Source organism: Caloenas nicobarica, chromosome 14 (genome assembly GCF_036013445.1).
Source record: "Caloenas nicobarica isolate bCalNic1 chromosome 14, bCalNic1.hap1, whole genome shotgun sequence".
Lineage (NCBI taxonomy): Eukaryota > Metazoa > Chordata > Aves > Columbiformes > Columbidae > Caloenas > Caloenas nicobarica.
The window spans coordinates 4923414-4944061 of record NC_088258.1 but is presented as its reverse complement, the minus strand read 5'-3'; the positions used below and the strand labels follow the sequence as shown (position 1 = coordinate 4944061).

At 52.1% G+C, this 20648-nt stretch overlaps 1 long non-coding RNA gene across 2 annotated transcripts; it reads right to left on the bottom strand.

The window, feature by feature from the left end:
* Window positions 1-8979: 8979 nt before the first annotated feature.
* Window positions 8980-20648, bottom strand: LOC135994420 (uncharacterized). Of its 2 annotated transcripts, none has more exons than XR_010606991.1 (4): window positions 20411-20648; window positions 18492-19992; window positions 13224-13308; window positions 8980-13060 (listed from the first exon to the last, which is right to left on the bottom strand). It is a non-coding gene; the product is annotated as an uncharacterized LOC135994420 (long non-coding RNA). The 2 variants fall into 2 exon arrangements; XR_010606992.1 differs by having other exon boundaries at window positions 8982-13060; window positions 19242-19992.

Here is a 20648-nt window from a genome sequence, read left to right as displayed (position 1 = left end):
AATAAGACAATTCGGATAATGAATGTATCTATTTATTTTCCACTCATAAGGACTCTCCTGAAAGCTCCTGCGGAAGCAGGCATTTCCCAAAACTTCGTCTAAGTGTCCAGTGCCGCACAAAGGTTAAAACTCACATCTCTGTTCTCACTCGCCTCATACTGGTTTTACACCAGTGTCCAGCCACCAAAGCTGCCAGCTCGCTCCAGTATAAGGGAACGCTGGACGGACTTCAATCAGGCCACTGGCTGCAATTTGAGAAGCTTATGCTTTAGTGTCCACATGTGCTCCCACCTTCAGCCTGAGAAGGGCGGACCTTCTGCCAGTGCAGGCTGTTGGGTATCAGTTGTAGATAAACACCCAGTAACAGCAATTAGGCTGTGAGGGCTTAGTCTGCAGAACACAGACGTGGTCTTTCACTAAGGTAAGATCTGGGGCTCTCATACGAGGTGCTTGGTCATAGAGAAGACAGTGGAGCCTTCAAGCTGTGAACTGATGAGAGAGTTGGTTTTTAGTTTTCTGCTTTAAGCTGTTTTTTAGCTGTCTACTTTTCACTTTGCCCAGGACAGAGAAGGCGCTGGGCCATTCCCAGGCTGCAAACCCACACGGTACAGAGTGAGTGCAGGCAGGTTACGCTGACCACTGTGGGGTTAGCCCAGGGGTCAAGCCCCAGCTTCCTGCTCATGTCCATGAGCAGCCTGATCTCATGGTGTTCCTCACGTCTAGCAGTGGTTCTGGTGTCAAATACAGATGGATTGCACTCATTCCTGGAGCTCAGCCCCGATGGCCTGTCCATCAAGGACATGTGGAGGGACTGAAGGACTTGCATACCCTTCCTGGAGGGACCGAAGGGTTTGCATAGCCTTTGTGGAGGGACCAAAGGGCTTGCACGTCCTTCATGGAATACTCGAAGGTGCTGCATGCAGAAAAAGGAGCTCTTTTTACACACTTTTAGCACAATCCAAGTGAATCCTCCATGTGTCATGGCCAGAAGGTTAACTGGGGCCCATCCCTGGGAGCTGACAAAGGGAAAGCAGAGTTTTCTTTGTTGGATTTGGGAAGAGGTAGCCCCTGCACTCTCCTTCGTGGGATTGCTGCCTCTTGCACTGCTTTCTTCCCCCCTCCCTTCAGCCTGTTGCTTGACACAAGCCTCCCTGGCATTTGGGGCCATCCCACCCCCTCCCCAGCGCCCATCACCATCTGCTCGCCACAACCCCACACAGCTCGGCCCCGGTCCCTTGTCCACCGCAGATCCACAGCCCTTTGTGCCATTTTATCCCCTGGGCTGTAACTCTGCCGCTTGCCCCTCGCTCCCTTCTCCTCTCCCGGAAAGGCGAGAGGTGGGGAAGGGAAAGGTTTCCCCAGCTCTGTGCAGAAACGTTCAAGTGTGTCAAAAGACAAAGCCTGTCCCCTTTGCAACCCACCAGCTGCTGCTGCCACAAAAGCGGGGAGAGGAGGGGGGCTGGGAGCACGGGGGGCACTTTGTGACCCGAAAGGAAAAACCTTGAGAAAAGAACAGAATAAATATCCCCTCCTTCCGCCCCTTCTTAACAAGAGGGGACAGAATTAAACACTTTTGTTAAGTGAGGGGCTGTCCCCCACACCAGTTAACACGGCTCCTGCGCCCTGTCCTGGTGTCGGACTTTAACTCACTCTGTGTCATGTCTTTCTCTCCGTGGGCAGAAAATTCAATTAGTCTCGAGCAAATGCCTTCCTAAAGGACACAGAAAACGAAAATAAAGAGGAGAAATCTGCTTTCATCATGTACAGAAAGAGGCTTTGAGGGGGAAATACAGATTAGGGAGATGAAGAGGCAGGTTTAAGGCTTTCGAAAGGGGTTCTCTTCTTTTCTTTTCTTTTCTTTTCTTTTCTTTTCTTTTCTTTTCTTTTCTTTTCTTTTCTTTTCTTTTCTCTTTTTTCTCTTCTTTCTGTTTTTTTCTCTTTTTTTTTTCTTTTTTTTCTTTTCCCTCTCCTCTCCTCTCCCTTTTTTATTTTTCCTTCCTTTTTCTTTCTCTTTTCTTTTGGTTTGCTTGCTTTCTCTTTCTGTATTCCTCTCCCCCTCCTCTCTTTCTCTCTCTCATGCTCTTTCTCTCCCTACACCCATCTGATGACCCAAGCCTGTTCCCACACACACCACCGCTGAATCAATCCAAACCTCAATGTACGCAGAGCTGTGTTCGTCTTGCTGTGACTAAGACTCCAAACCAGCCCTGGGTTTTTGCCTGTCTATACAGCTCCTTCATCCAGGTACAACAATAACCCACTGCCAGGGAAAGGGCAGGATTGATGTTGGGAACACTCCCCTGCTGGGACACCCCTCCAGCAAACGCATGGGCATGGAGATTTCTATAAGAGCCTTCTGGCCATTAGCGGCCACTGGAAATCAGGGGAAACACTGCTGATGGCTCAGCGGTGAGGAGCACAGTTTGGGCACTGCGCCGGGGACACGGAAGGGCTGGGTGCCTCCTCCGTGGGGCACTCAGCAGCTTATCGCAAACGGTAAGAGAGGCGAGCATTTCCCGGCAATCACGCTTCCTGCCCCTTGATTGCAGATGCTGGTGTCTAATCACCACTTCCTTCCCTGTCTCTCGCTCTGCGCTGGTGCTCAGGGCTCCTCTGCAGCCCAGGGCAGGTTGGCATCATCTCATCCTCCACGTTCACCTCCCACAACTGTTTTTTCCCCATGTCGTTTACCTCCTCCTCTTCCAACAAGTTCATCTTTGGATTCTGGGCTTGGTCCTCAGCTGCCAACACTCTGGAGTGAGGGCTGGCTCCTGATACTGCTGCCTGCCAGAGATAAGAGCTAATCTCTGCTTTATGGCCGCAAATACAACTTGCAGATCAGAATCTCTGTGCGGAAATCAGGACTGTACAAACAGGGAGGGAGGAGGGAGGGGGGCTGGCAGCACATCCCTTTTACTGAAGCTGTTTGTTGTTTTCTTGTGGGCTTGCCCCTACAAAGTGCCAGGCTTTATTAGGAGGAAGGTAGAGAGGTACAACTCCAGCAAGCATTGGGTGAGAGGGACCTAACATGTTGGTGGGGCAGAAGACTTCACTTTTTGACTCATCAGAGGCTGGGCATGGGGAGTTCACTCATGAGCTTTCCTTGAACACAAGCTTCTCAAAGGTATGAGGGAGAGAAGGGAAGAGAGGCACTGTACTAAATGATAATCTGATTGCATGACGAACTAGCTCACAACAGTCCTGCACTGACATTTTAAGGCATTTCTGGTGTCTTTCAAAGTCAAGCCTTGGGAGGGAAACAATGTAGGAATTGCCTGGAAAAGAGAAAATCTGGCTGTCCTTCCTTCCAGTACCAGCCACTGCCATCTCTTTAGGTGCACTCAACATCTGGTAGGAGACTTCGGGTTTTTAGCTTGTATTCTTCTCCCTCAAGGTCTCTATCTCATGAGCTCCCTGACACACAAGCAATGGATATGCTTGACTCTTTCTGCTGCCACTGTTTCCATTGCCAAGACCACAGCGACAATGGACTGGACCATTTTCAGGTTGCTTTTGGAGACAAATGTGTAGCTGTGGCCTCCCAACATTTGCCAGTTGGCAAGAGGATGAGTCAAGTCTCTGAAGTGCCCAAAGACAAGACCACACGGGATGGAGTAAGGAGACAGCTGAGTCCCAGAGCAAAAGGGTGGAAGACTAGGAAAAGAGCAGGAAAAAAAGACAGACTGCAGAATGAGAGGGAGAAAATCAGCTTGGACACAGAGGTTTGTGTCTTGGCTTTTCCCTATGTTCAGGTCCTCTCAATCTCAGCTCGCTCTGGCCAAAAGCCTGAGCGGAACCATTGAAGGAACTGTGCAAAAACAGTACAGCAGCTCTTGCAGCGTCTGCAGAGACGGGTGGCTGCAGCACTGGTTAATCAGTTACTAGCTCATAGCCCCGAGCTCCTGCAAACTGCTTTCATCTCTGAGCCAAAGGAAAGGATGGATCATTCCTCAGCAGCTTCCTCTGCAACATCTGGGCTCCGCAAGAGCCGGCTCTGCCTCGCCAGGAGCTGCGCAGTGACCGCAGCCACCCCGGCACGGGATGTTCCCTCTGTCCGGCGCTGTGGATGCATCCAAGGGGGTTCTCAATCCTGGCTGTAGTCTCGGTGCCACCAACAGCTGTCATTCTGGCCCTGATTCAAGCTGTGGGTCTTTCCAATGTGGACAACCCAGCGCACTCCAGCCTCCTGCCCCACTGCTGAGGTCTGAGGCTGTGCAATACCTGAGGCTTAAATAACCTAAAGAGAGGGATGGCAAGCACTACCTCACACCAAACCCCTTGTGGTCATTGTGGCCTCCTTAACCATTGTTCTCCTGAGGTCCTTGTTTTCCCTCCCTTTAAATAACACTTTTTCTTTCCTGCTCTCCATCCCATAAACAGAGCTACAAGGATTCACGCTCCAAGGAAAAATTCCCACTCCTGTTCCCCTCACAGTCTGATGAGACAAAGTAGAAGAAATGTTCAGAGGGGAGAAAAAAGGAGCTGGTTTTGAAATGAATAGAAGCTGCTGGTCAGGCTGCCACCGAACAGACAAAGGCTTTCCAGCATGTAACTGCTTGTCTATGCAGGGAAATTAATTGGAACAGCTTTTCCAAATTAGCTGCATGTGATAATGATAAAAATAATAAAAACAAATAGTGGATTAAGTTAAATTAGGAAAAAGCAGCTTTATTCTGGAATAGGCGTGTCCACATTCCAGCATATTTTATTCCACTATAGCAGCTTTGCTTGGCTCCTCTGTGCCGACAAGCCCTGACACCAGCCCTGCGCTCGCTCCCTCTCCTCCTCTGCAGGGCAATCCTGCCTGCTTGTGCTCCCCTCCTGCTGCCTGAGGCTCCTCCAGACTTTTTCCTTCAGGCTGCCATTTTCCAGCACTTCTCCCTGCCTGAAAGTCCTCTGGGAACCTGGCCCAGACTGTCTTGTGGACTTTTGGTGTTTCTCATCCCAGTGAAGGCTGCTCCCAGCCCTTTCCAAGTGTGCAAATGACCCTGCTCTCCTGCTGTCCCTGCTCCCTGCAACAGCCTCTCGGCCAAATTTGGCATCATTCCCACTTTGAAAATTCATTTGGGTCCTTGGTTTAGCATTCAATCCCTTCTGCATTGCCTGCAGCCCTGAAAGCTGGCTCCCCTATCGCACAGGCAGCTTGTCTGCCTTCAGCTTAGCTCCTAAGTGACATTTGCACACACATAGAAAAATCCTGGATTTATTTTGGATGGGGAAAGATGAGAATTTGGCACGCACAACCAAGTAGCGACCTCTCTGACCACGCTACATTCGCAGAGCCTGGTTGCTGGATCCCATTTCATTGCTGCCAATTCCATGGGCTGTCTCCATTGGGGTGAGCAAGAGTGACTCCACTGACCGTACGGAGCTACAACAGTTTGCATCAGATGAAAATCTTGCCCTTTGTGTTAGAAGAAAGACATAATTTTAATTATCTTGACATGTTTATCACTGTGAGCCTGGGCCTGTTATCTCCACGGGTTCATTTTCAAATGTGCAGAGCCACGAGAACACGATTGCCTTTTATTAAAATCCTGCTTGAGGTATTCCTGCAGCTGCACTTTGTGTCAAAGGATAAAAAATGTGCAGAGTGACTTTCCTCGCATTGTTAACCGGGAGTAGCTGTTGTGTGCTGCGAGCCATTGCCTGCACAATGGGGCTTTAGCTATTACAGCTAATTTATGGGTCTGCATGTGTTTGCCCTGTCAAACCTTCTTGCAGGGAGGGTTTAAAGCCATTAAAAAATGGTTTGTGTTAGTTTCCCTAAAAGTTTCTTTGCTGCGTGGACTGAAATGTAAGAGCTACTGTTCTGCTGTGCATCATATTGAATCTCGGTCCCTCCTGATCCACACAGCAAAACTGGGACACATCCCAGGGGCCTGGATCTGCCCTGTGAGAAAGGCAGCATCACTGTTACCCCGTCCACCCATGGGATCACATGTGGTTTAATGAGTTGCCTATCATCACTCAAACCCAGTTACCCCATTGCTGTCTCCAGCGTGCCCAGAGAAAGACCCTATTGACTCTTCTTCTTTGACCCTCATTTCATTTCCATAAAGGGCTGGGTTTTTTCTTTTTCATTGACATAGTCCATACATATTTGGAAAAGACTTCAAACATCTGCCTTGTTGTCTGATGTGTGACCTGCCCAATTCTGCATCCATCTCACTCTTAGATTGACCCAAGTCATCCCTGCAGATTTCCTTCTCCCCATTTGAACAGCTGGGTAGTTTGTATCAGATATAGTAAATCCTTGGTGAATCATTATTGTATCAGATATAGTAAATCCTTGGTGAATCATTATTTATATTTATTATTAGCCGCACCAAAGTGCTCAGGCATCCTAGGCATGGGGTCCTTGACCAATGCACAGAAATTATTCTCTCTCTCCCACCAAGTTTTACGATCGAAGGACAAAACACAAGATAACTGGGGCTTGTCAAAGAGCCCCAGACCATAGTGTCAGCCAGACTCTAAATAGCCTCAGCATCATCAGCAGGGCTAAAAATAAGTCTAGTTAGGTTTATTTTCATTATTATTCTGCCAGAATATGCCTTCTCTAGCTCATGGACTCACACCAGCCCTGCTCTCAAAGCTTCCAGGAGCAGCTTTCCCTCCTCCTCCTCTTCCTCATCCGTGTCCTGTCATCCTCATCCCCTCCGGGACACCCATACGCAGCCTCCCGCCAGCCCGGAGGGACCCGCAGGTTTCAGTAGCAGATGGCAGCCGCGGGGGCCAGGTGACCTGTTAAACCACCACCGTTCACTGCCCACGAGCCCCCGCCAGCCCGGGGCTCTGTGTTTATTTGTCTAACACGACCGAAAGGGCTGGTCCCTGCTGGCCCCACTCAGCTGGCAGCCTTCATCCCGGCGATGCTCGTGCTTTCCCACCTGGATCATGGTGTCGATCCCCAGGGCCAGAAGCATGTTTTCCCCAGACAGCAGCTTTCTCTGCATTTTTTTTCCCAGGGTCTATATAGTGCAATGCGGGGCTGTCAAGGCAGAGCCCAGTCAAAACCAGCTCCAGCAACACGGGAAGGAATAAAGCAGCAAGAATCAACCCAGGATAATAGTTCTGCACCTTGGCAAGCCCAGGAGACCATCATGTGGGGATGGCTTTGTCCCTTCCATAGCTGCACTCAGTTATTTAGGGCAACATTTAGGGCAACATCTGCCGCTGCCTCATGCTGGTCCATGGGGACCCGTCTTGGCCTCCCAGTCCAGTGCTGGGTGATGAGGGACCCTTGCTCAGGCGGGTGGGGAAAGTACTGCTGGCAAACGGCAGAGTGAAGAGAGAGGCTGGCAATAAGAAAGAGCCAATGGTCACAGGGAATATGCAGGACGGTAAAAGCACACTGTGATGTGTGATTATCAGGAGGAGGTTGGGGAATCAAATACAGCAAGTGGGTTATGAGAAGGTGAAAAACAACAATGTGGCCAACAATTCTTAATTATTCCTACAACAATAAGGGGAAACTAATCTCCAGGCTGAGGGTGAAAATTTAATTTTCCCCTTCAGTCCCCTTCCCATCATTCAGCTGAGTACAATGGCACAGATGCAGCCTAGGATGTTTGTCCTTCTCCCGAGGGATGCCTGTCTGCTCTGGTGTGGCAGAGCCCATATCCTGGGGTAAATGCCCTAATCCCAGGGCCAGAAGAGGAGATTCCCTTGGTGGGCTCCCATCTCATGTGCCTTTCAGCTCATTGTCATGATATATTTAAGTAGGAGCATTGCAAGTCTCACTAGCACACTATGGTGCAAGGCACTGTACAGAGCTGCTCTGCCAAAAAAACGTTTAGAGTTTATAGAGCAGGCAAAAAGCAGAGGGGAAACTAAGGCATGAAGCAGGGACATGACATGCCCAAGTCTGCTTGGCAAGGAGCTGACGGAGTCTTGGTCTTGGCTATAACTCACTCTGCTGCACTGACAACCCCTATGGCAGCGCTGAAGCCGAGCTCAGCTCCGCTCACATCATCAGGCATGATCATCAGAGGGAATGTGGGGATGCCATGGGGGCTCATCCCATGGCCAATGCAAAGCATGACACCATGTGAGAGTAAGTCTTTAAGATGTAAACCCTTTTTCCCGCTGGAGCAGAATTGTTTTCATAGCCACTTCCTAGCACATCTCAGCCCTCAGCCTCTCTGTCCTTTGCTTAATTAACTCCAGAGCTTGTATGCTTTTCTTTTTCTGGAGAAAAAAAAAAAAAAAAAACAAAAACAGAAAGAAAAGCAGAGAAGAATGTAATTTTTAAAAACATCCCCCGCCTCCGCGGGGTAGTGTGGGTCTGCAGCCCCGCGGCTGACTTCCTCTGCTGTCCGCCCCCGCAGGACACCGGCGCTGGCCCAGCTCCCCCACACACAGATGTGGGCTTCCCCCGGGCCCCCGGCGCTGTGCTGGGAAAGGCTAAACCTGCCACGGTCCTTTCACAGCTCTGCTGAGGATGTCACCCCCCACCGGGGCATCCCCCGCACTTTGCATCATCCCTGGAGTGGCAGCTCCCAGGGAGTGGGAAGTGCTTCATCCCCTGCTCCATCCTCCCTCGGTAGGAAGGATCCTGGGTAAATAAACAGCAGCTGCTAGTGAATTAGATCCGATGGCTTTTTCCCATTCTCTGGCCGGCTCTGTGATTGCACCCAGGTGTGGGGAGCTGAGGCTGGAGGCTGAGCGCTGAGATGCTGGGACAGATTTGGCATCATTCTGCTTGAACAGCATTGGCTGCAGCAAGATGACTCCGGGCTGACCCTTGGTACAGACGGCGAAAGACAAGACCCCTCGGGGCGAGAGTGACCGTGCCTCGAGCCCACAGGCTGTCTGCACTAGGGAGGCAATTTTGGGGGAGCTCATGAGGCTGGTCACCATCCCCAGCGCCCTCTCCTCCCATCAACCCAACTCTTGTGCCCCACTCCACAGAAGGTGGTCCCTATCACATCAGGCTGTGCTGAAGCCAGCAGTAGCCTTCGAGCTCAGTGCAAAGTTGGTTTAAGACACAGGAAACCAAACTCAGTTTCACTTTGGGCTGTTGTTTTTATTTTGAATGCTGAGCTAGACCTACAGATCTGAGAGCAACTCAGGTTCAAGGGCTTTTGTGGTGTGGTCTCCATCCCTGCCTGGGGAGCCCTGGGGGGATTCTTGGTGTTGCCCCCTGGTGCGGATGGCAGCCCTGGCCCCTCTGGCAGCACATCGGAGCAGCAGGGATTCTGACTGAAACGAGGAGTGAAAGAGTCATCGTAAGTCACCCTGCACGCAGCAGCTCTATGCTCTCGCATGGGGACCCATAGCACCCACCGGTGAAAGCGCAAAGTTGCATTTTCGCTCACCGGCATGGGGGCTTAATCACAGGTGAAAGGAGTCAGGGTGGCCCATGAGACACGTGTCCCATGGCTACACCCAATGCCACCTCCTCTCCTGACACCCATGAACTGCCCTATCTTGCTGCCTTTGTCACACCGACTCCTCCGGCAGGGACACTCCCACACTGGGTTGCAAACCAAAACTGTTCTCCCTCTGCAATGCCAGTGTTCTCACTGAACCCTGACAAAACCCAACATGTCCCAAGGCCCACTGTCCTCCCGCCATCCAGGAGACACTTTTCAGCCTGCAATTTGTGTCCACCCTGGCAATGGCATGGCACTGCTCTGCAATGAATCACTGTCTGGTGCAGACAGCATCCCTCTCCATACCACACCTGCCACGCTTTGGTTAGCCCTTCCCCTGGACAAGCTTTTCCCCCTCCCTTTGAGAGTGGCTCTTTTCAGCTTCCCATGAAAGGAGCCTGTTCACCCCGTGATGGATTGCACCTGATTTCAATATCAATGAGGGCATCGGCTCTGCCTGTACAGCCCCAAGCAGCCTGTTTAGCTGAGGTTTGTTAACAGGGTCGCCCTCCTCCTCCTCTGCACCGAGGAGCCAAGGCAGTGGCTGATCCCATCCTTGGGAATGGATTGTCTTGCCAGCGGTGCAGGCAGCACTGGTGATGGGTATGTGATGCACGGGGCAACAGAGACAGGGATGGCCTTGCAGAGGGGTTTGCTGAGGGCTGTGTTGGAGAAGGGTGGTTAGCACAGGCCCTCCACCACTGAGCATCCCGCCCGATAAGCCTGGCGTTGCCATGGTGCCTCCTTCCCTTCTGCTGATTTAAAAAATAAATAAATAAATAAATAAAGAAAGAAAGAAAGAAAGAAAGAAAGGAAGGAAGAAAGAAAGAGGAGAAAAAATATGATCCTTGCTTTTCTCCCAGCCTTTTATCTCCCTCTGTAAGGCTGTTGCTTTGAGTTCTATGTCGAAAGCATCCATTGCTAAAGGAGCCAGAGGGTGCCATAAATTCAAGCGGCCCCAAGCAATGCCTCTTGCCCCCCACCCCATCCAACCAGGCATCTTTGTTGTTCCCACTGGCTATGATTTATGGTCCTCAAGCCAAGGGCTGTTCCCAAGAATGCTGTCGCCCTTGTCCCCAGCCTGGCGGACGAGTCACTGAGGAAGCACTGGGTACGTTTTGGCAGTGCAATACCTGCCCCAAAACCAGCAGCCTTGCTACACAACGAATGTAGCCTGAACAGATGCCTGCTGCTCCGCATGTTGCTTGTCCCGCAGGGATTGGAATCGTGATGACAGCCCCCTGCTAACCAGCTTTTTAAAGCTATCGCGTGTTTCAGAGATCCTGAGCTTAATTCCCATCACATGGGCCAAAAGGGTGTCAGCTTCCCAGCAAGGTGCAGCATGGCCGGCAGCCTGGCGAGGCTGTGAGCAGCTTCCTAACTGCCAAGCTGCTGTTCACTGAGAGCATCGTATGGGTTTCTTCAGCAATAAAAATCCCCTGCTGTACCAATATCTTATCCGAGAGAGCAGAAAGGGCAGAAACTCTATTGATACCAACCTCCTGCACTGAGAAAGCACAAATGAAACCATCCCAGAAAAACACATCCTTCCAAGCCATCCTGGCTGCTGTGTGTGGTCAGACCAGAGCCCAGATGAAGCGACCGGAAAGTCCCATGGAAAAGGTGAAGAACAGCGATGTGAATTACTCAGCCAGCTCTGGCTGGCCCAAAGGGCAGTCCCCTGCTTTTCCTCTGCCTGCAGCCTGCAGAGTGCTTAAAACCATGTCTCTGTCTCTGGGACTCTAACACAAATGTTGAGACAGAGTTAGCGTCTTGTTCCCTCCTCTCCCCTCCCTGGGGTTTAGTTAAGCTTTGAGTTGTGGAGAAGAGAAGGAAAACAGAGGGAGAGGGGAAGCAATGCAAATTCTTAAAACAGTGAAGGACTCCTCCAGTGCCCTGGGGAGCTGGGAATGGGAATGAGGGTATAATTTTCCAATGGAAAAACATAAACCCTCCCGATGAGCCAGAGATATGAGTCCCTCCACACGAGGTCAAGGCAATCTGAAAGTTTGGAGCAGCCAGATGGCTCATCCTCCTCTGCAGTCTCCTGGCTGTGTCCCTTCAGCGCCCAGGCTTCTGTCTCACATGTCCCTGGCTGAGTTTTGGGTTTCTGTGCTAATGCTGCTCCCAGGGATGCAGGCCAGAGCCTGCGGTGATGCCAGTGTAGCTTCTGCAGACTCTGTTGCTGGGCTAGCAGCAGAGCTATCCTGCACCAGCTCTCACCAAGACGTGGTTAGTAAAACCTGACACCCTGCCTGTTACCCTCCTTTTATTTATTAACTGCCATCTGTTGTCACACACAACATAAAGTGACAGCACAGTTGATTGTGCTGCCTCCAAGCCCTGTAGTGACACGCTGTGACAGCACCCTACGTGACGAGGGCACATCTCAATCTCCCACCATGCAGCACCTTCACCACGGTCTCCATGCAAGAGCTGGGGTGGCCATCCAGGCTCGGTGTCACCCTGCTGACAGCAGGTGGGATGAGTTTTCCACTTCTCCCTGACACACGTGGTGACAGCGGCTGCGAGGGCACGGGGATGGGTCTTTTGTATTGCTCATCCCTCCTTTTCTCATCTGACCAAGTCGAGCCTTTACCCCTGGACTTCTCTCCCTGAAGCAAGAGAAGGCTTTTTCTGGCTTTTGTTGAAATTAACTTTCAAGGCTGGTGTTAGGCAAACAACTGGGAAGGTGCCAAAGCTCTTATTTTGGAGACCCGGTCTCCGGCGGAGCCGCGGGGGCTGTTGGCAGCGAGGCGAGCAGCTGCGCAGCAAGACGTTGCATCACGGAGGTGGATATAGGTGCGGCCCCTATGGCGGGCTGTTCGTGCCTTGGGGCTACTCTTTACTGTGGTGTCTGACAGATGCTGGCAGGTAAGGGCTGGCCAGCAGGATCAATGCTTGTCTGAAACACAAATGCACACCAGAAAAAGGTGCCGGGAGGCAGGGATGGGTAAGCACGCTGGAGTCTTCTTGACAGCTGGATTTCCTGTGCTTGTGCCAGCTCCCCACCACAGGTCTCTCCCCAGTCCCTGTGCAGCTCCTGGGGGCCGCTGCACCCCTGGAGACGATGAGTTGGAGAAATCCAGGGTACAGCGAGGGGTCTGCAAACCTCCCGCCACGCAGGCAGCGTTCCCAACAGATTCGCCCTGGTGCTCCCCACCAGGGAGCGACTGCGAGGGGGTGGAGGCTTAGAGCAGAGCAGCTTCAGCCCTCAACTAGAAACTGCGATGGAAATATCCCAGTAGGTCTCCAGCAGGAAGGTAAAAGCCCTTCTAAGCCCAGCTCCTTGCAAAGGTTGCCCCGGGGTCTGGCTGGAGGCTGCCTCAGGAGCTAACCTTGCATGGGTGAGATGTGCAGGCGCCTTCTGCACCCACTCCATGGCCTCCTGCCAAGCCGCAGTCCACAAAACAGAAGTAGATGAGATCGCACGAGCCGTATCTCTGTGGGTTTTCCAAGTGAAGTCCTTGGAAGACTAAATAGGGTTGATCTCTCCCCTTTCTTCTCTGGAAATTCCCTATGTGTTTGTGTTTTTCCATCCAACCTGCACATCGTAGCAAGGAATCTGGTTTCGGTAGCTCCTGCCCTCCCGGTCTGTCCCTTGTGGGAACCGCGATCATGGCTTGTACGACGATGACGCCAGGTTGCACCACGTGCCCATCGAGTACTTTTGGCAAGTTCTGGAAGTGAGTAAAATTGAGAAGTAAACACAGGACTGACGTATAGAGACAACCCTAATGTTTTCCCGGGCAGCTTTGTGGTGTGCAGGGCATCAGCGTTGTGGTTAATTAAACTGTTGTCTCCATAGCAACCAGGCAGGAATAAGAGGAATTAAACACTTACTTTCATTTCTAGTGGCAGCCTTCATCCTGAGATGAAATGGGAACCAGCCCCTCTCCCTGCACACACGGCATCTCCGGGGCAGCTTCTGCAGCGGGAGAGGGAAGAAAAGACTGCTTGTTTCTCGAGATGCCCTTTACTACTCAAGCTCCCTCTACGTGGTTTTATTCAGCTGCATCTTACACCAGGCATCAAACAAGCCCCAGACCATTATGTGCTGAAAGCTTTCCCCGTGGATAAAGCTGCTTGGATCTGCCTTGTGTTTTCCAGTCCATCTCCCCAGTGAGACAAACAGACAAGTTAAAACAAGCAGATTTCGACAGGGCCCAGAAAGAGAACGGTGGAGGATCTGCCAGGCATAGAAGAGCTGCCTCCCCTCGCTCCCCGCCCTTCCCAGTGGAAATCAGGGAAGGTCGCTGCTTTCCCAGCTCCAGGCATGGGGATTTTCTTTCCCATCGGCACCCACCGACCCCGATGCGAAAGAACCGGTCCACAGCAAGGAGGAAGAAACTCATCCCACTGGTGGCAGGGTGGGGAGGTGATGGGGAGCTGCACGATGGAGCTCCAAGCGAGGGTGGGGACTTTGCTACTAATGCGAGCTGAAGGGTCATTAGGCGAGGGCTGCACGCTGCCCTGGCATCCCTGCGTGTGCAAGCACATCCCCCCTGCTGTTCCCTCACACCCAGCCCCGAGGCATCCCCAAGGCTTGGGAAAGGGGGGCAGGGTTGGAGCGTCTCTTTCCTAGAGGGAGGTTTCCCCTTATCCAGGGCTGGAGAGTTTCTCCTTTGGCTTACAATGGTCCCCAAGAGGGGATTGCCCCATCATGGAGTTGAGCTTTATGGTTTTGGGCTCTCCAGGGCTCGAAGAATTGCATCCAAGCCTGGCAGCAGCATTTACTCACTAAATGACCCAAAAAATGGAGTTTGCAGAAGAAAGAGTATTAGGTGAGAGGTTGGTCTAAGCGTGGAGGCAAAAAGAGAAGAGACAGCACAGAAAAAGGGGGAACAGGAAAGGGGAACTCCGCGGGGCAAAAAGGCGCATTTTAAGGTCCTTTGGAGAAGACGGTCTTCACCTTTATCCAGACCAACCACTTAGTCCATAGTTCTGAAAAATTCTGCTTACAAAGCTTGGCCCTGGAGCTGAGCTGCTTGTTGGAGAACAGGCCTGAGTTCAACGAAAAATGTGCCCTTTTGTGGGGAACCAACAATGTGCAAATCCAGGTCAAATGCAAATGCAGGGCTTCAGCCAAAACAAGTGAGGGAGATCATTTGGAAGATGTTGAAATATCTTGTTTCAACATTTTTTCAAAACAAAACTTTTTTTTGGCTTCTTTATTTCAAAACAGCTTTTCCTATTTGAACAGTGCTGTGAGCCAAAAGGAGAAGAAGGGTTAAAAAGGTGCAAAAAAAGGCCCCCCAAAGGGAAGAAAACATTGTGGGTTTGGTTGGAGGGATGTTTCAGGTTGAGCTGAACTGACTATTTTTTTACATCTTGCCAACTTTTCTCCCCTTGGTATTTTTTTGGTGCGGAGAGCGAGTGGAGAAACCTCATCCAGCAGGGCACCCCTGTGAACCGGGGATGGAATTTGCTATGCAGCCACCCCAGATACCCCTCTGCTGCTTAGAAAACCTCATTTTTCCCTTCTCTCTGCCAAATTTTAGGGGCTGAGAACACAGCATTGCACGGTCCTGTCTGTCTGATGGGGCACTGGGCGAAGAGCAAACATTTCCCGAGGTCAGAAATCCCCCCGGGTCCCCGAGGGGATCCAGCTGCTCCATCTCAACGGTCTCCCCTCTTCCCTCACCCCTGGCATCACTCTGTTTTTCCACTCGAGCATGTGAAGCCCAAGCAGGGTGAGGAAGAATATGGCCCTTTGTGTGAGCTGAATATGGGCCATGTGTTGCGCTAATGCTGCCGACGAGCCTACCCCAAGCTGCACATTCAGCCCTAGATTAGCGCAGCTATCAGGACGCATTTAGATATGGACGATTTCCTCCGCCGTTGCCGACGAGCGGGGACAGAGTGTGGGAAAGCTCTTCTCCAGGCGTGGGGCCCTTCTCTCACCCATCGTTGCCCAATCCCAGGGCCGGGGGCCGGTTGTTAATCGGATTCCCACTGCGCCGGGCAAGATACAGCAGCGGCGTGTGACCTTCCCAGAGGTGTGGGGCGGCTGAGGAGCCCTGTGGGAACCAGGGCGAGGAAGGCTCTGGTAGAAAGGAGGAGATTTTTCAGGGTTCAATAGTCAAGGTCTTTTCCAGCAGGCCACCATGCCTTGCAAGCTCGAATCCCACCTGTGATGTCCCCAGTTCCTGACCCCCCCCACTTAGACAGCCCACCTGTTAACCCTTGGTGGCCTGGGTGACTGGAAATGAATTTAGAGGGACAGAAAATGCATAGGGGAGGTAGGAGAGAGGCACATGTGGTGCTGCCGTAGAAACTGCATCGCCCTGTGGCTGTTAATAGGTGGGAAGCCTCCCTGTCCAGGCAGGAGGGCTGGATCCAGCCTGGATCAGCAGTTGCTCACCTGCTATGTTGTGGGCTTCATAGCACTGAGCAGCACACAGGTGGCTCATCCCCATAGTCCAGATGCTTGCCAGCCCTGCCCAAAACTGAGGTGCTACGTGGGAGCACCCTGCCAAATGGGACTGATACTTTCTTTCTGTCACTGGCAGGAGTAGGGGCAATAGAGAAGTTATGTGGCTTCTTCCCAAGGACTACCCGGCAGGTCCCTGTCCCCACTAAAATGTTGCTGTTTTGTGCAAACGTATGTCGTATGCTGTTGCAAAGGTATACTATCGCTAGCAACACTGTGCAGGCAGGACGTTAGCTGTGACCGGTGGGGCAGACCCCTGCAGACCCCAGCACACCCCAGACTGTGTCCCCCTCTCCCAACAGCAAGCTGGGGGGTGACCAGTGCAGGGATGGGCTGTGATGTGGACCACAGCCACAGCGACCTGGCAGCAGCCGCGATGCCTCCTCTCCACCACACCCAATGTGCCTGGAGCAAGCACTGGGTGCTTTTGCCGCTGCCTTAAGGATGGGGACCATCAGGATGGTTCATGGAAACCTTGGTTGGGGGATGGGGCTTGGTCAGCTCATGGGAATCAGCAGTGAGGGAAAGCAAATCTCTGCAGGGACACTTCCAAAGCAAGTGCCAATCCCGCCACCTTATCCTTCCATCCCTGCGGTGTCTCCGCACCCAGTCCCGTGCTGCCTGCAGCTTCCCTGCCGGGAAGGGGTTCTCACTCCTCACCTTCCCAAAGTGGGAAGGAAGGATGGCAAACTTCACACCACCATGTCAGGCAAGCTCCCAGCACACCTCCGCAGCATCCTGCCTCTCCGCCCCCGTGCCTTCTCACCCACCACCTTCTCCTCCCTCAGATGTTGCTATAAAGACATCAGTGGCAGTAAAGAGGTTAATGTGTGTGGGAGGAGGAGGCGGGGGAGAGTGAAGCGGTTCCCATGAACCGGGTCCAAGGTTTTTACAGCCTCCTTAGCAAAGCAGAGCATCTGGCCACGGGGTTCATTTGCCTTGGAGCAGATGGTCCTGTCCTCCATCCGTGCGGCCGGGCAGGCGGGCGATGAGCTGTGGCTGATGCTGAGCCCCAAAGAGCCTTTTGTCATTTGGAGATTGCGCAGGAGACAGGGCTGAGCTGCTCGGAGGGGGAGGGAGAGGGGCAGGAAAGAGGTGCCTGGGAGAGCTCTGAGATGCTCAGTCTAAACAGGCTTCTGTAGGTGGTTTGTTTTTTCTTAAAGCCTCCAGACCTCTGTGCTGAGCCCTTCACCCAGAGTCCTTAGCTCACAGGTTGTCACCCAGCACTGCTCTGCCAGGGGACCACTCTCCCAGCTACAGAGCGGCACTGGGACCTCCTGGCTGTCATGACACTGAGTGCACAGGCACCAGTGCAGGGAGGAGAGGCCACTGTGACTTTGGTCAACCTGCCTGGGCATGTCACCTCACTTGAAGGAAGGTGGGCACATTCAGAGCCATGCGTTTGGTTCTGCCTGCCTCGTCATCCTGCCCAGGGATGCTCAGCTGGAAAAGGCTGGGACATCCTTCTAGATGAGGCCTTGAGGAGGCTGGAAAAGTCACATCTTTTGTCGCCTTCCCAGGGCCACAATGCTGGGCTCCCAAGCATGCCCTGAGGGCTGTTCCGGGGCTGCACTTCCCACAGCAGAGAGATATACCCCCAAATACAGCTGCCACATTTGCCACGCTGCTGAGCAAGGTGTTTGGTGGAGAACACCCTTGCTAAAGATACCACAAAAAAGATTTATGACCCGATGGTTTAAGGCTGTAACCAGAGCTGAACTTAACAAGCTCCTGGTTTCCTAAGAGGAGTCTTCTTCCAGTACGCAGAAGGTTTCCATGCCTGGGGCTGCTGGGCAAGACTGGAGCACAGTCCTGGAGCGGAGCGGAACCTCAGCATCACATTTGATGTACCATGAATCATGCCTCTGGTTCATTTTCTCTCACGTGTGGCATCTATCTGTGGTACCTGGAGGGAATGCAGGGCTTCACATCTGTCTATGCTGGAGAACAACCTCCTTGCCTATCCCCCTCTGAAGAGAGAGTTAAGCTTCCCTATTTATCTGTATCTGGGCTTGCAATCTCTAACAAAATTTCTCTGCGCTGTCTCCTCAGCAGCTGTGACATAATTATTGTTACCAGAGATTTAAGCAAACCCTGCTTTTTGCTCTCCAAGCACTACAGCACTTTCTCATCACTTCTCCCTGAAACAGATCTTTCCTCTCCCAAATTTCTGCCCTGCAGTTGAGGACCTGAGGTCCTTCTCTTGGATCCTTTCCCCTCCTTGGAGAACTTCAGACCATGACACCACTTTTTTTCTCCCCAGCCTCCTAAAACAAGAACCCACCCTCAGTGATTCAGGATGTTATATGATGATTTTTAAAGATCCCGCATTGCTGAGGGTTCCTGAGACATCCTCTGCTCAGGGGGAGGAGGATCAGCTGTACTGGTTCCTCCAGGCTTTCTCCTGAGCCTGGCCTGGAGACCCCCCTGCACTGCCATTCCTCTGGGTCCCTGGAGGTGGGAGAAAAGTCTAAAGTCACCAGGGACTCCAGATGGACCCACATCATCCCTGCTGTCCTGTGGAAACTGTGTCTTCCCCTGGCCCTTTTACAAGAATACTGATGAAATCTGTGACTTTGCCAACACGCTCCTCAGCCCTTCAGGTCTCCAAGCTTCCAGGACAGCTGTGAGTTATTCTAGGAGAGCCTATATCCTCCCATCCCACCGGATTGTCCTACCTTGGCTCCACCACGTCCCAAAGGGAGGACAATGCTAGCACAGATCTTCCTCTGCAAGCCTGTTTACTAGAGGATGGGAGCGATTTTCCAGATGTGCTGGAGGGAAGTGGCTTCATCCAGGGACCTGCCCATCGTGTGCTTTGTATCCTTGCTAAGACATCTTTTCCTTGCACGGAGGATGCATGTGTTCGGCAGCCGTCCCGACTCGCGTAAGCCTGGACCTGCTCCCAGACACCTCAGTCAGGGCCACGTCTGATGGGCTGCAGGCTCATGTGTGCCGAGGCGGCTCGGGAGAGACCAGCCTTTCGCCATCCTCACTGCTGTGCTCCCCAGCTGCTGCACGGACATTCCTACACATCCAAGAACATCCCTCCCTGTCCAGGGACACAGCAGCAGGTCACATCCCCATCCTGGATGGCAGCCACCCTAGCAGCATCTCCCAGCTGTGTGTCCCATCATCTCCAGAAATGCTCGTGGTTTCCTGCCAAACTCAAGGTGCTCAATCACACCGAGCCGTGAAGGGCTACCTCACAACCTGGCAGAGGATTTCTCTTCCCAGAAGACATAGAAAGGAGCCAGCTTGGTTTAGAGAACTGAGATTAATAAAAAAGAAACGCAATGAGCAGAAGTGCAATAGGAAGCGAGTGTCTGGGTGCTAAAGACAACAGGCGAAAGTCAATGGCAAACAGCTGTAGTGCAGATGCTGAGCAGAACAGAAAGCCTCGGCTCCGAGGGCAGACTGTGACTTACCAGCAGATGCAGCTGGGATGAGTAAATTGGTTTATCACTAAGGGAGGAGGTCATTTGTCACCTTAGGCAAAACCAAAGCGTCACAAATGAGAAACTGCAAATTCTCCATGACATTGCACCGTAGCAGAGAGAAACCACAGATGATGCCGAGGAGAGCAGCCAGGACACTGGAAGAGGAAACATTGGGCAGGAAGAGAAAGGTCTTGATCCAACTACATCCCATGTTTAGGTTTAAGCAAGTAAACAGTCCCATTCATGTTCAAGTGCTTTAATGTTTTATTGGGCCAGGATTTTAGAAGTCATGAAAGTCCGTATGAATCCAGAGCAGAGGCTCAGCTGAGAGAAGAAGGAGGAACCGATCAGTCAGCACGAGAAGGCTGGAGATAAGGGATCAGTCAATGGCTGGTTTATATCAGCGAGGCTTCACCAGGGTTACGCAGCTCCTCAGCAGATAGGAGCCAAAAGTGGCTTTACATGGAATAAACGCCATTAGCAACTGTACTAAATCAGGCATTTTAATGGGACTGGGGAGGGGCGGGTGTTGATTTCTTTGAGGAGAAGAGACACAGCAGGCTCCTTGGACTTGCCAGTGCTCTAGATGTCATCCCATCCCAGACGGGCAGGGTCATGGAGCAGCCAGGCTCTGTCAAGGCTGGATAGGGCTGGGCATCCTTGGACGGGACACCCAACAGCAGAGACTGAGGACAGATATCCCTTCCTATGTCTCTGGGAAGCATTTAGCATCACACTCCTGCAAATTCCAAAGTGGAAAAGATAGCTGGAGTCAGATAAGCAAGTGTCTCCCACTTTTTGCGAGAGGCTGTGGGTGCTCTGCGCGCAGGGCCAGCTCTTTCAGGCCATGCCAAAAGGTGCATGGGAGGAAACAGAGAGAGCCCTGGGCTTCCTTTTGAATATCCCCATTCGTTGCTGAGTTTTTGAGGTTGTTGCTGCTCGCCCAGTGCCCTGGCAGAGCCAGGGATGGTGGCATGATTTCCTTGTGTTGCCTCCTTCTTGCACATGCAAGGCACAAACTCATATTTGTTTGTATAATAGTGTGCCAGTCACCATCCATTCCCCAGCTGTGCATATATATGTGTGTATCTCACCCTCTACATCTCCATGCACAGGCTCAGGGACGCTTGCCAAGGGCACAGGGCTTCCATCCATACCTGCTCTTTTGAAGACATCTGAGTAGAGAAGAGAAAGCGCCGGGAAGCAGATGTCAACACAATCTCCTCATTAGAGATCGGTCCCTCTGGACTGCAGGAAGAGCCGCCCATCAGATAGGTCAGGAGCACCGGTGCCTTTCGGCATTGTCCTACCGCTCCGGTGCTGAGCCATGCCGCGGGTTCCCACAGCTGCGCTACAATGGACGCACAACAGGCTCCTCTGGGGACAGAACCTAAT